Below are 12784 nucleotides of genomic sequence, written 5' to 3' on the forward strand. Positions count from 1 at the left end.
TCCACATTTTTTTTTATTTATTGTTATTGTTATTGATTGATAAAAATTGTTTGTGTACAAGTTTTTTTCATTGCATTTCATTTCATTTTTTTCTTCTTTTTTCGATATTATATTACACCACCACCACCACCACCACCACCTACTACTACCGCTACTTTTATTATCGGAGATGTGTCATTATTTTAATGATGATTTTTGCTGTTTTTTTTTCATCATCATCATTTATTATTACCCTCCCCTTTTGAAAGAAAAAAAACCATCATGATGATGATGATGATGAACATTGGTTTCACAACAACAACAACAACAACATATGTTCACAACAACAACAACAATTGAATTGAATTGAATTGAATTCAAAAACATTATGATTCTTGAAAAGCTTTTGCTATTAGCATAATTGCATTGTTGTTGTTGCCATTATATATTGTTGTGTATTTTCATTTCATCTTTCATTTTTGTTGTTGTTGTTGTTGTTGTTGTTGTTGAAAATGAAAAAAGATTTTCTTTTCTTCATTTTCATGTCCGTTACAATTTATATATATTTATTTTTTTTTCTGCCGATTGTAAATTGTATTTTTTTTTTTGTTTTGTTTTGTTTTGTTCTTTCCCGTTGTTGTTATTGTATCATTTACAAACACACACACCATCCATCCATCCATCCATCGATAGTGTGGATCCATTTACTCATCATCATTCCATTGAAAAAAAAATTTTTTTTGTTATTTTGTTGTTACTTTTATTGTTGTTGCAGTTTTGGTATTCAATTCAAAAAAAAACTTCGTAGTAGTAGTAGTAGTGGCTGCTACACAGTAGCAAACGAATATCATCATCATCGATATCGATATAAATCATTATTTACATATTTTTGCAATTTAAATTTTCCATTTTGAAATTTTAATTTAATTTAATTTTCAATTTATAATTGTAAATTTCAAATGGTTAAAAAAAATCATTAAAAACAACGAATCGTGGCACAAATTAAACACACACATTTCACTGATTGATGTTGACGATTTCGTCGTCGTTTTATTTTAGGAGATAATGATGATGATGATGATTGTTATTTTTTTTTTTTTGATACAAATTTTTCTTTTCAGACTCCCAAATGAATGAAAATGGCCCAAAAAAACAATCACATAATCACTGTGCCATCATATTATGAACATGAAAATTGGATTTTTTTTTTGTTTTTTTCGCTTTTTTTCGGCTCGATAATTTTTTTTTGTTTTTGTTTCTGTTTGGTTATTTTTGGAGTCTTTTTTTTTGTTGTAGGTGAAACACAATGGATTTTTTCTTTTTTTTTGTTCGTTTGGTTCGTCTTTTCTGTACAACGAAAAGAAAAGAAAACCAAAAGACCGAGTGGGCCAAGATTTTTTTTCTTTGTTCGTTTTGTATATTTATTTATTTTGCAACTAGAAAAATTCACTGGATTACACGTTTTTCATTCCAATGTAAATCATTTTTTTTCTCAGTGTTGTCCAATCAGTCTTTTTTGAATAAACAAATCATCAGTCAACGAAAATGTTACCTCTGCCCCCACACCGTTACAAACGCACGCACACACACACGAAAAAAATCATCAGCCAGAATTTATACAATGCAAACCTTAAACACTTAGTAGAAAAAAAAGTCAACATACACACACACACACACACACACGAAACATATTTCTCTGTGGATTGAAATTATGAAAAAAAAGACGTAAAAGAAAGACGAAAAAAAAACATTATCCAAATGAATAGACGCCTTTACTAATAACAACAAGCAAACATAATGATTTGGGATAAAAATGAAAAAAAATAGTCATTATTTACCATTATGATGATGATGATGATGATTATTATTATAGATTTTTTTTTCATTTCATTTTCACAACAACAACAAAAAACGACAACAACAACAACAACAACATAACATTATCATCATCATCATCATGATGAATATAACGAATTCAATTGAATTTTGTTGAATGCTTGAATGATTTTTATTATTACGTTTTTTTTTTGGTCGTATTTCGTTCGAGTTTTCGTTTCATTTTTTTTTCTCTCTCCAATACATTCCATTCATTCATTCAATTCAATTTTTACTCTTTCCAGTGTAAGTGTGTGTTTGTATATTTAAAAACTTGCCGCGCGCGCATTCATTTTTTTTCCATCGTCACCACCACCACCACCACTGTCTATCCTTGGCAATAATGAAAAATAATAATAAAAAAAAGACTTAATTTCGGTAAATAATACTACATACACACACACACACACAACACAATATTTCCCATAAAGTTTTTCTTGGTTTCGTTTTTTTTTTATTATTAATGTTGAGTGGAAACAAAACAAAACGAAACGAAAAAAAATTGAAAGGCGGTCCACGACAAAAAAAACGATCCAAAAACAACAACAACAACAACAACTGAGAATTGCAAATTTTGGATCGTTTTTTTTTCTTCTTTGCTGTTGTTTTTTTCTTTTTTTTCAATCATTTGGTTGCTTTTTATTAAATTGGATTAAGTTTTTTCTATTTCTTTTCTTTCCATCGTCGTTGTGTGTGTTTTTTTTTCATTATTTCTTATAACATAATTTTTGTTATTCCAAGAAAAAAAAAATTCAACGCTCTATATATATGTGTGTGTGTTTGGTATAATTTCTAAATTTAAACATTTTTCCTCTCACTCACTCGACTCTATGATTTTATCCTCCAATGATTATGATGATGATAGTGTTTTTTTGTTTCTCTTGTGTGTATGAATGGATCGAAGCAAATAGAAAAAAAAAGAAAAGAAAATAAAAAGTTTATGCAAAAAAAATGAGAGAGAAAAAAAAATGGATAACTTTGAAACTTTTTTTTTTTGGTTGTTTTTGCTGCTGCTGCTGCTGGAATCAAGATGGAAACATTTTTGTTTCTATTCAGTTCACCACTGCTACACACTACCAAATGGCTAGGAAAACTTCATCATCATCATCATTTTTTATTATCCCGAATGTAAAAAAAATTTTTTTTTCATTCGTTTTTAACTCAAATTTCACGATTTAATTCATTCAATTATCATTTACAATAGTTAGAGACAGAGAGAGAGAGAGAGAGAGAGAGAGAGAGAGAGAGAGAGAAATGAAATGAATGTTGTGTGTGTGTTGCATGAATGGATGTTTTTTTTTGTCTATCTGTGGAAGCAGAGAGAGAAAAAAGTTTAGATTTTGTCGAAAGAAGAAAAAGAAAAATGCAATTGAATTGAATTTAATTCAATTGAATTAATTCTGAAATGAAAGAGAAAAGAAATTTTTTTATTTTTTTTTATTTTTTGACTTTATATATGTGTGGCCCACAAATGATGGTCATAAATTCATTATCGGTCTATTTCGTTTTATTTTTTTCGTTATTTGAATTTTGAAAATGAAAATCTCTGGTTGTTTGTTTGTTTGTTTGTTGGTTTTTTCACTGATTTTCAAATTATTATTATTGATGGTTGAGATGGACTAAAAAAAGTTTCGTGTTTCGTCCCCCACACAAAAATAGAAATGTAACATTTTTTTTTGCCACGGAAACAACTTTCTATGTCGCAAGAAATGACGTTATTCATTATGGTAATTTTTCCACTCTTCATCATCATCATCATCATCATCGTTTCTTAGTTATTATGTAATAAATGTGAATCATGAATTTTTTTTTTTTTTTTTTTGGTTACAAAAATAGAGAACACAAAAAAAATTGTACAGTGAAATTAAATTACATTTTACATAAATTTTAAAATTCATGTTGTTTCCAAAAAAAAAAAAACGTAAATCGTTTGCAAAATGTTGTAAAAGTTTTTGTTTTCCAAAGAAAAAATTACCGGAATATTCCTGTTTTATGTAAATTTTGCACTCATTTCAATTTCAATATTATATTACCATTATTACTGCTACTACTACTACAACCACTAGGGCATTTTTTTTTCTTGTCATTAAAATTTTTTTTGTTCACAATTGGTGAAAAATCACTGATATGAATATTTGGGACAGATAAAACAAAAATAAAAATAAAAAACCAGGTGAGAAAATTTCTCCGGAAAAAAACACTAAACAAACCATGTGATTACCAGCAAAATTGCTGTGTGTTTGTTTGTGTGTGTTTTTCATTGAATGATTGATTTTTTTTTCACAGCTGAAATACAAAAAAAAAAAACAAAAACAACAATCGTTTGTCCATAAATACTTGATGGATGGATTGATTGATTGATTGATTCAATGAATGAATAATTTGAACATTTTTTTTTTCGTTGTTGTTGTTCTATTTCGTTTCAATTTTCAATCGATTATTCGTGAAATCTCAAACGTGCACATACACACACACACATCATCATTCAGTTACATTGAAATTGTTTGCACAAAAGAAAAATCGATCCATCGTTCTGTTTCTTTGAAATATCTCTGAAATTTTTTTGGCGAAAAAAAATCGAGCCATATGATGATGATGATGATGATGAAAAATAAATATTCAAAAATGGAAATTGAAAATGAAAAAAAAAATTATGCCAGCAACTGCTTGTGATGAATGGTGAAGAATAATAAATTTGGTAAAGAAAAAAAAAATTTTTTTTCATGTTCCAGGAACAAAAAAAAAATTTATTTCTGATGTGAGTATTTGCACATGTGATACATTTATTTATATTTTTAGAATTTTTTTTTATCGTTTATTTTTATTTATGATGATGACGATGACGATGATGACGATCCAAAATAAAAATTGTCTGTGCGTTTTGGCCACAATCATCGATTTCATTCTGAGAATCCAGTATTATTATTTGGAGTTTCGTTTATTATTATGAAAAAAAATAAAATAAAAACAATGAATCTAGACCACCACTACCATCACTAACAACAACAACAACAACAACAACAACAGTTTACATCTGGTGAATGTTTATGGTATTTCTTGTGTGAAACATAACCGATGTTCAATGTTCAAGTGTGTCTGTGTGTGTGTGTGTATTTTTCATATTTTATTTATTTTCATTTTGCTTTTCGAGAATTGGAAAAAAAAATAAAATGTAAAATTTGAATACTCAATATGAACACATGCATGGAAATGGAAACACACAAAATCTACACTCTATTCCGCATTCTCTTTCTTTCTCTTTTTCCCTCCGGTGATTCATTTATTACATTTACGCATACACACACAATTTCAATTACAATTTTTTCGTTTTAAATTTTTAATTTCTTTCGAATTTCATTCATTCATTCATTCATTTTTGATTTCTGAAATTTTCATTGAATTTCCTGCTCTACATTGTTGTGATTTATTTATTTATTGAAATGAATCATCATGTATCATGGATGTGTTTAATTATTATCATTGTCATCATCATCATATCATTGTTTTACATCAATAAAATCAATCAATCGATATTGAAATGGAAAATGTATGATGATGATGAAAGCTCAATAATTTCATAGTTTTTTTTTTGATCAACAAATATTTGAAAATTTCTTTCTCATTCATTCAAAACAAAACAAAACAAAAAAAAAATTGTTTTTATCGATTTCGATTCGATTCCATTTCGATTCCATTCAATTCAATTCATTCAATGATGATGATGAAAAATAACGATAACAAACAGTAATAATAATAATAATAATAATAATGATGATGATGACAACATTTATATTGATCAATCGATCAATTGATCGATTATTTTATGATGAACAACAACAACAAAAAAAGAAAAGATCGATAATAATCTCTCTCTCTCTCTCTATTTTTTTTTCGTTTGTTTGTTTGTATGATCAAAATGAAATGAAATGGAAAATGATAAACAACAGAATAGCCGAACAACTGAAAAAAAAAATTTTTTTTTGTTGTTCGGATATTGATGATCAATGATTTTTTTTGTTTCGGCCAAAAAAAAAAAAAAAAAAAAAAAAAAAATAGATTACCGAAACAGAACAGAAAACATTCAATTCTTATCCGATCGATCGATATTATTATTATTAATTGAATTTACAATTTTTTTTCCTCTCTCAACAACAACAACAACGAAAACAACAATGAAATGGAAATGACATTTCTTTTGATTCGTTCAACCAACATCATCATCATCATCATCATCATTTGTAATTAATACAAAGAGAGAATTAATTTGATTCTAGTGGTAAAGAAAAAAAACATTTCATATTCGTTTAGAATTTGTACGAAAATGAATTTTCATCATTAATTAATTCTTTATTAAAAAGAGAATGAAAACAAAATTAAACAAAAAAAAAATTCGTTTTTGTTTTTTTTTCTCTGTCATTCATTCATATACAATGTAACAACAACGACAACGAGGACAGAAAATTCTGTGATTGAAACAAAATATGAAATTCTTTTGAATTCATATATTAATTTTTCTCCTGATTCTAAAAATATCTTTGTTTTTCGTTTTTTTTCCTCTCTGATCCATATATCTCTTTATTATGTTTATAGGTTGAATTTATTCACAATCATCATCATCGAGTGATCATCCTCAATAACGACAACAGCAATCAAGTGAGTAGAGAACAATTTTCTCATTTTTTTTATTTTCGTTTTTGCAAACATATCAAGTTTGAATTTTATCGATTGAATCGTTGAAAAAATTTAGATAATTTTTTTGAGAGAAAAAAAAGAGAAACAAACAAATTATATGAAATGAAATTATAAAATTTTCAAACCATATTCATCACGCTACCATTCCATGGTTCCTGGATCTGTTTTTATTTTTTCGATTTTTTTTTTGATCATCATTAAAATAAAAATTGAAATAAAAATGTGAATGAATTTTGTCATCAATGAAATTGTCTTTCTCTCTGTGTGTGTGAGTGTTTTGAAAATCTTAAGTTTTCACTTTGTTCATCTGATCAATGAATTTTTTTTTTTTTCGTTTTCATTAGGCACCGGTGATCGATTTTGTGAAAATCCATTAAAAATGTTTGTAAATGAATATAAATTTTCTCCATCACTCAGGTGCACAATTGCACAATTGATTCTTGTTTTCTGCTTCTTTATTTTTTTTTTCGCTGTATTGATTTTGATTTATATAATTTTTTTTTATTTTATTATCATTACAACTTGTGGTGTGTGTAGCGTTAATTATCATGTGAAAAAAAATGTGAAAATTACCGGTATTTTTTTATTGTACTAAAAAACTTTTTGCATTTTGACTACCGTTTTGTTTTTTTTTTTATTATTCTTGGATCCAACGAAAAAAAAACTTCGTCGTTTACCATTACCATAGAATCGTTTATTGTTTTTTCCATTAATTTATGTTCGCTAATTAACGTATATATATATATGGAATATATAATATCATTGGTTCATTTGTGTTTGTTATTGATCAATCGATAATTGCTCCATTTTCTTTATGCATATCTATCGATATTTATCATACGATTGTTTTTTTTTCAAAGGTAAAGAAACAAATAAACATGCAAAAAAATTTTTTTAAAAGTCACAAGATATTTGTTGGTTGTCAACAACAAGAACTAACCACCCGATAATATATAACAATTATGGTGGTTACCATGGTATTCAAAACAATTGAGGAACAACAACAAGCAGAAAAAAAACCTATAACGGAATTTCTGAGTGTGTTTTTAGATTGTCAACTTTTTATTCTTATTCTTAGCTAGCGTCTTTTGGTCCATACGGATTAAATCATGATGAAATTAAGATAATCAATCGACGACATTAATCGATAAAATTGGATTTCTTTTTTTCTGCATGATGCTGCAAGATGATTGTAATTTCAGCAATCGCAGAATCATGCAACACACATACACACACACACACACACACTTTAACAGTGAATCAAAGATTTTGTCGTTTAAATTAATTAAGAAAACCATGAACGAATGAAAATAAAAACAAAAATCATTCCAACAACAGCAGAGTTATTAATGTAATGAAGAGCAAAGCAAAAAAAAAAAAAATCTGAATGAGATACGATAATAAATGGATACAATGAATGATGGTTGCAGAATCTGAAAAAATTTTTTTTTTGTTTGGAATTTTTTTTTCTCTCCTTTCTCATGCAATTTGAATACAACAGACAAACAAAACGGTTAGTTTTGTTCGACGATGACAATGTGTGTGTGTGTGTGTGTGCACAAATGAATTCTATTGCTGGAACAATTTAATTGTGAACATTTAAATGTTGAAATGAAATAAAAAATAAAAATAAAATAAAACTACGACCAAAGTATATACATTGCTATTAGTGTTATTGGACAATGAAAGTAAAGAAATTCTGTATTGTGTTCAATGTATTCACATATAGACATTGGCTGATGAAAGGATTAATGATCAATCGTCGTTGTCGGTACTGTGATTCTGTAATTTTTTTTTGTTTTTTTTTGTGCATGGCTGCGTTTGAACACTGCCAACTAAAGCTTTTGGCATTCATTTTTCACTCATTTCATTTCATTTATTCGTTCGTTCGTTTAATTTCATTCATTTGATTTTTTTTCCGAATGTTTCGATTCGTGAAAACATGTTTTAGTCAATGAAAAAGAGTAAAAAAAAAGCAAACACACACACACACCGATCATCATGATAATGATAATGAATGATAAAGAAAAAAAAACGCAAAGAAAATGTAATGACAAGCTTAGAGAATTTTGAGAATGAATTGAAAAAAAAATCACAGAAAAAAGTTTTTTTACCCATCATTTTTTTTTTACCAGAATCCATTTGCCACACCAGAATAACCATTCTGTGTGTGTGTGTGTGTGTGCGTGTTTGTTCTACATGTGGACTAATTAATCAAATTAATGCAAATAATAAAATTGATGATGATGATGACGATGATGCATTTATCCAAATTACGAAATTCTTCATGAAAAAAAAGAAGTATTGATCCTGGAGAAAAAAAATTTGAAATTCAAATGTAATTCCTTTTTTTTTTACTATGTGCACACACAAAAATGAGAATCACAATCTTTACATCCAGTTATTCGTCCTCACACCACCATATTGATAAATGTAAAAAGAAAAAAAAATTTCAAGAATTTAAGGAATTTTTATTGCTATTTGAATTCCACTTTTTTTTCGATTATCTGAATATTCTCCACTGAAATTAATCTTGGATGAGAGTAATGATAATCACTCTTTGTGTGTGTGTATGTAATGATATTGAAAATTCATTTGATCGATTGATTAATCAATCACTTTCACGTATAAACGGGGGCTGTATATTGGATAAAGGTTTTTTTTCACCACTTTTTCTTTTTTTTTCGTTTTTTAGATCAACATTTTAATTGATTTATCATATCACCAAATTCAAATAAAAAAGACATTAATTCTTGCCATTTGTTGTAATTCCAACAACGATGGATTAGTTTTTTTGGGGGGTGTACACGCAGAAAAAAAAATGAAAAATAGATCCAATTCTAATATGTAATGACGTAATTGTGTTTTTTTTTTTTTTGATTTCATTGGTTTCTTCTTATTCACAATTGCCATTAATAACAAAATTTTCCATTCATCGAATCAATGAAATATGAACGATTGTAAAAAAAAATGCAAACATTTCTTCTGGAATTTGATCGTTTTCCTATATTAAACAGAAATATATATATTAATCAAATGAACAAAAACAATTCCCTTGAATTTGGCATTTGCCAAAAAGACAAATCAAATGATTTATCATCCCGATCATCATCATCATTACAATATTAAATGTGAATATATATAATATATATTTATGTTAGAGTAAAATTCCAGAAAAACAAAATTACGAGATTTACAAATGGCAAAAATGATCATTTTGATTTTTTATTTTATTACAATATAAAATGATGATGATGATTATCATCGATCAATACTAAATCCTGATGATTTTCAACAGATGAATATATCATCATCATCATCGTGGTGGATTTTTTTTTTGTATATTCATTCTTTCAAATGTTGTATGAATGTGTATATTTTATTTTCACACCTACATCAATTTTTTGTTTTGTTTTGTTTTGTTTTTTCGCCATGTGCATATTATAATCCATTCACATTTCCATTATTCAATGCAAAATGGTGCACCATTTCATTTGCATATCATAGATATATGTGTAAAACACTGACGTTGATGATAAATCCTATAATAATCGTCTTTTTTTCTCTAGTTTTTGTTTTGTTTCAATAATGAAAAAAAACGGGCCGCGAATCGTTGTTTAGTGTGAAAATAAATAAATAAATAGATAATAACGACGGCTGTGAAAAATATTTAGGTCACCGACACAAACATACCGATCATTTTTTTTCTCAGTTTTTTTTTAATATTCAATCAATCAATTGAACAATTATAATCATTTGATTTCATACATTCATAAATCGGTGTCAATTGAATTAATTTAATCGGCAAAATGCCATCATTCATTCATTATCAGATTACAGAACCGATTTTGATGATGAAAAGAGAAACAAACAAACAAACGAACAAAAAAAATTGAATTTCAAATTCTTTACTTGAAATTTTTTCGATTTTTAAAAAATGAATGAACGATTTCATCGATGTTGATGGAATCCACTGTATAAGAATCGAATCAAACAGACAACAACAACAACAACAGAAAAAAGAAAAAAGTTGAATCATCATTCTTTTTGCAAAAGCAAGAGTTGATCGTAGGTTGTTGTCGGATATTTATTTTTTTTCTACTTTGTTTCCGATACAAGTTTGTGTGAAATAGTGATTGATGATATTAAAACATATTTTTCATTTCATTCTTTTTTTTTATTCTTTAAAAGATTCTTTTTATTCTTTATACAATCATCATTATTCGATATTAGACACTCGATTATCTCCCTTTGTGCGTGTGTGTGTGTGTGTGTGTGTGATCCAACTTTTTTTTCTATTGTTATCGTTTCGTTTCGTTTTTTTTAAACTCACAACTATTTTGAATTTTTTTTTCTCATCAAAGAATAAATTCTTTTCTTATTTTTTAGTTTGAATTCCATTTTTATTCTTGTGTCGGTTTTTCCACCACCATTATCATTATCATCATTATCATCATCATCATCATTCACGATGAAAAAGACTTTATTGTCGTTGTCGTCGTCATTGTTGTTGTTGTTGTTGTTGTTGTTATTATTGTTGTTGTTATTAATGTTTGTAGCTCTTATTTATTTCTGGTATACTCTATGAATCGTATCGGGTCGATAGATCGATCTATCGATCGATTGATTGATTGATTGATTGATTGAACAATGATTCCATTCTTTTTTTTTTGCCATCCATTCATTCATTAATTTATCTATAAATTTACTGACTTAAACTAAAAAAAAAGAGCCAGCCATTTTTTTTTCAAATAATTCATTTGAGCTTTATTCTAAGTTCATGCCCAGTAATCGTGTTGTTTGTTAAATTCATTTATTCACATACACATACATACAGTCGAAATCAAATCAAAATCATTTTTTTTGCCATTTGGAATTTGATTATTGGATAGAATTGGATTTTTTGTTTCTGCTTTCTGCTGTTTTTTTTTCAATTGAAAAATGCACAATAATCAACCTTGAATTGAATGATGTAAATAATTTGAAATGAATGAATGATGTAATTAATGATTATCATTTAGATGATGATTTTTTAATTTTTCTTATTACTACTACTTTTACCACCACCATCACCACCACCACTGCCACCACTACTACTACAATTATTAAGAATGATAATTTATTTGTGTTGTGCAATAAAATAAATTGTTCCAATTCATTGTTTGAAAAAAAAAATTAATTATAATTGATGATGATGATGATGATATTATCTTGTATGCGATGTGTGTTTTTATTTGTATTTTGTCTTTCTTTCTTTTTTTAAATTACAAACGAGATGATGATCATGATGTTCGGTGGTAGTGGTTTAGCATCAATTTTTTTTCAATTATAAAAATATGAAAAAAAAAAAATTTTTTCTCTGTGTTTACCGTTACTTTAAATATTCCACATAATTCATTTTTCTGTTCTCTTTTTTTTTGCGTCAAAATAGAAACATTTATTATCGTTTTTTATTTCTTTGGCTTTTCATCGACATATTTTTATTCTCCATCCTATATCCTATTATTATTCCAAGGAAAAAAATTAAAAAAAAAATAAAAAAAAAATTTCGTGATTTACGACCACACAAAGTATTAGTAGTAGTGGCAGAATTGAATTTTGGTTGGATGGCAAAAAAAAAAAAAAAAAAAAAAAAAATGCGAATATAAATAATAAAATGACAAAACTGATTGGAGAAGAAAATATTTTCCATTTTTTTTTGTTCAATTTCCTTTTGCGCATGTAATTTGTAAGTTTGTTGTTGTTGTTGTTGTTGTTGTTGTTAGTGTGCGTGTGTTATATATATTTTATTTTATATATTATCATTATCATTAAAAATCACATATTACAAGTGACAAAACTATTAAGTGTTTTGGTGTGTGTGTTTGTTTGTGAATGAAATGAGGAAAATGAATGAAAATCAAAAAAAAAAAAAAAGAAAAAAAATTTCCATCCATTCAATTTCCACTATTTGGGTGAACTGTACATCTGTACTTGATAAATGAATTGAATGAATGAATAATGTACATTTTTTTTTCACCGCTGATAATAAGAACACAAACACACATACACACACACATTACGATGAAATCGAATCATTTTTTTTTGTTGCTTTGATTGATTGAATTGAAAATGATTTTATCGATGAAATGAGAGAGAAAAAAAAATTGATTTTTTTTCGATTTGATTGATGTGAAATTGAGATTCTGAGAAAAAGAGTAAGAAAAAAAATGGATTTCATTTCTGTTTTATGTGTTGT

The 12784-nt window shown here is 26.9% G+C and overlaps 1 protein-coding gene across 1 annotated transcript in view; it reads left to right on the forward strand.

Moving 5' to 3' along the window:
- Positions 1-12784, forward strand: part of LOC124498408 (uncharacterized) — a 38703-nt gene that overhangs the window by 12392 nt on the left and 13527 nt on the right. Inside the window, 1 exon segment of the mRNA XM_075729603.1 lies at positions 6445-6507. The gene's annotated coding sequence lies outside the window, so the exon portion shown is untranslated.

This window comes from Dermatophagoides farinae, chromosome 3 (assembly GCF_024713945.1).
Source record: "Dermatophagoides farinae isolate YC_2012a chromosome 3, ASM2471394v1, whole genome shotgun sequence".
NCBI classification, from domain to species: Eukaryota; Metazoa; Arthropoda; class Arachnida; order Sarcoptiformes; family Pyroglyphidae; genus Dermatophagoides; species Dermatophagoides farinae.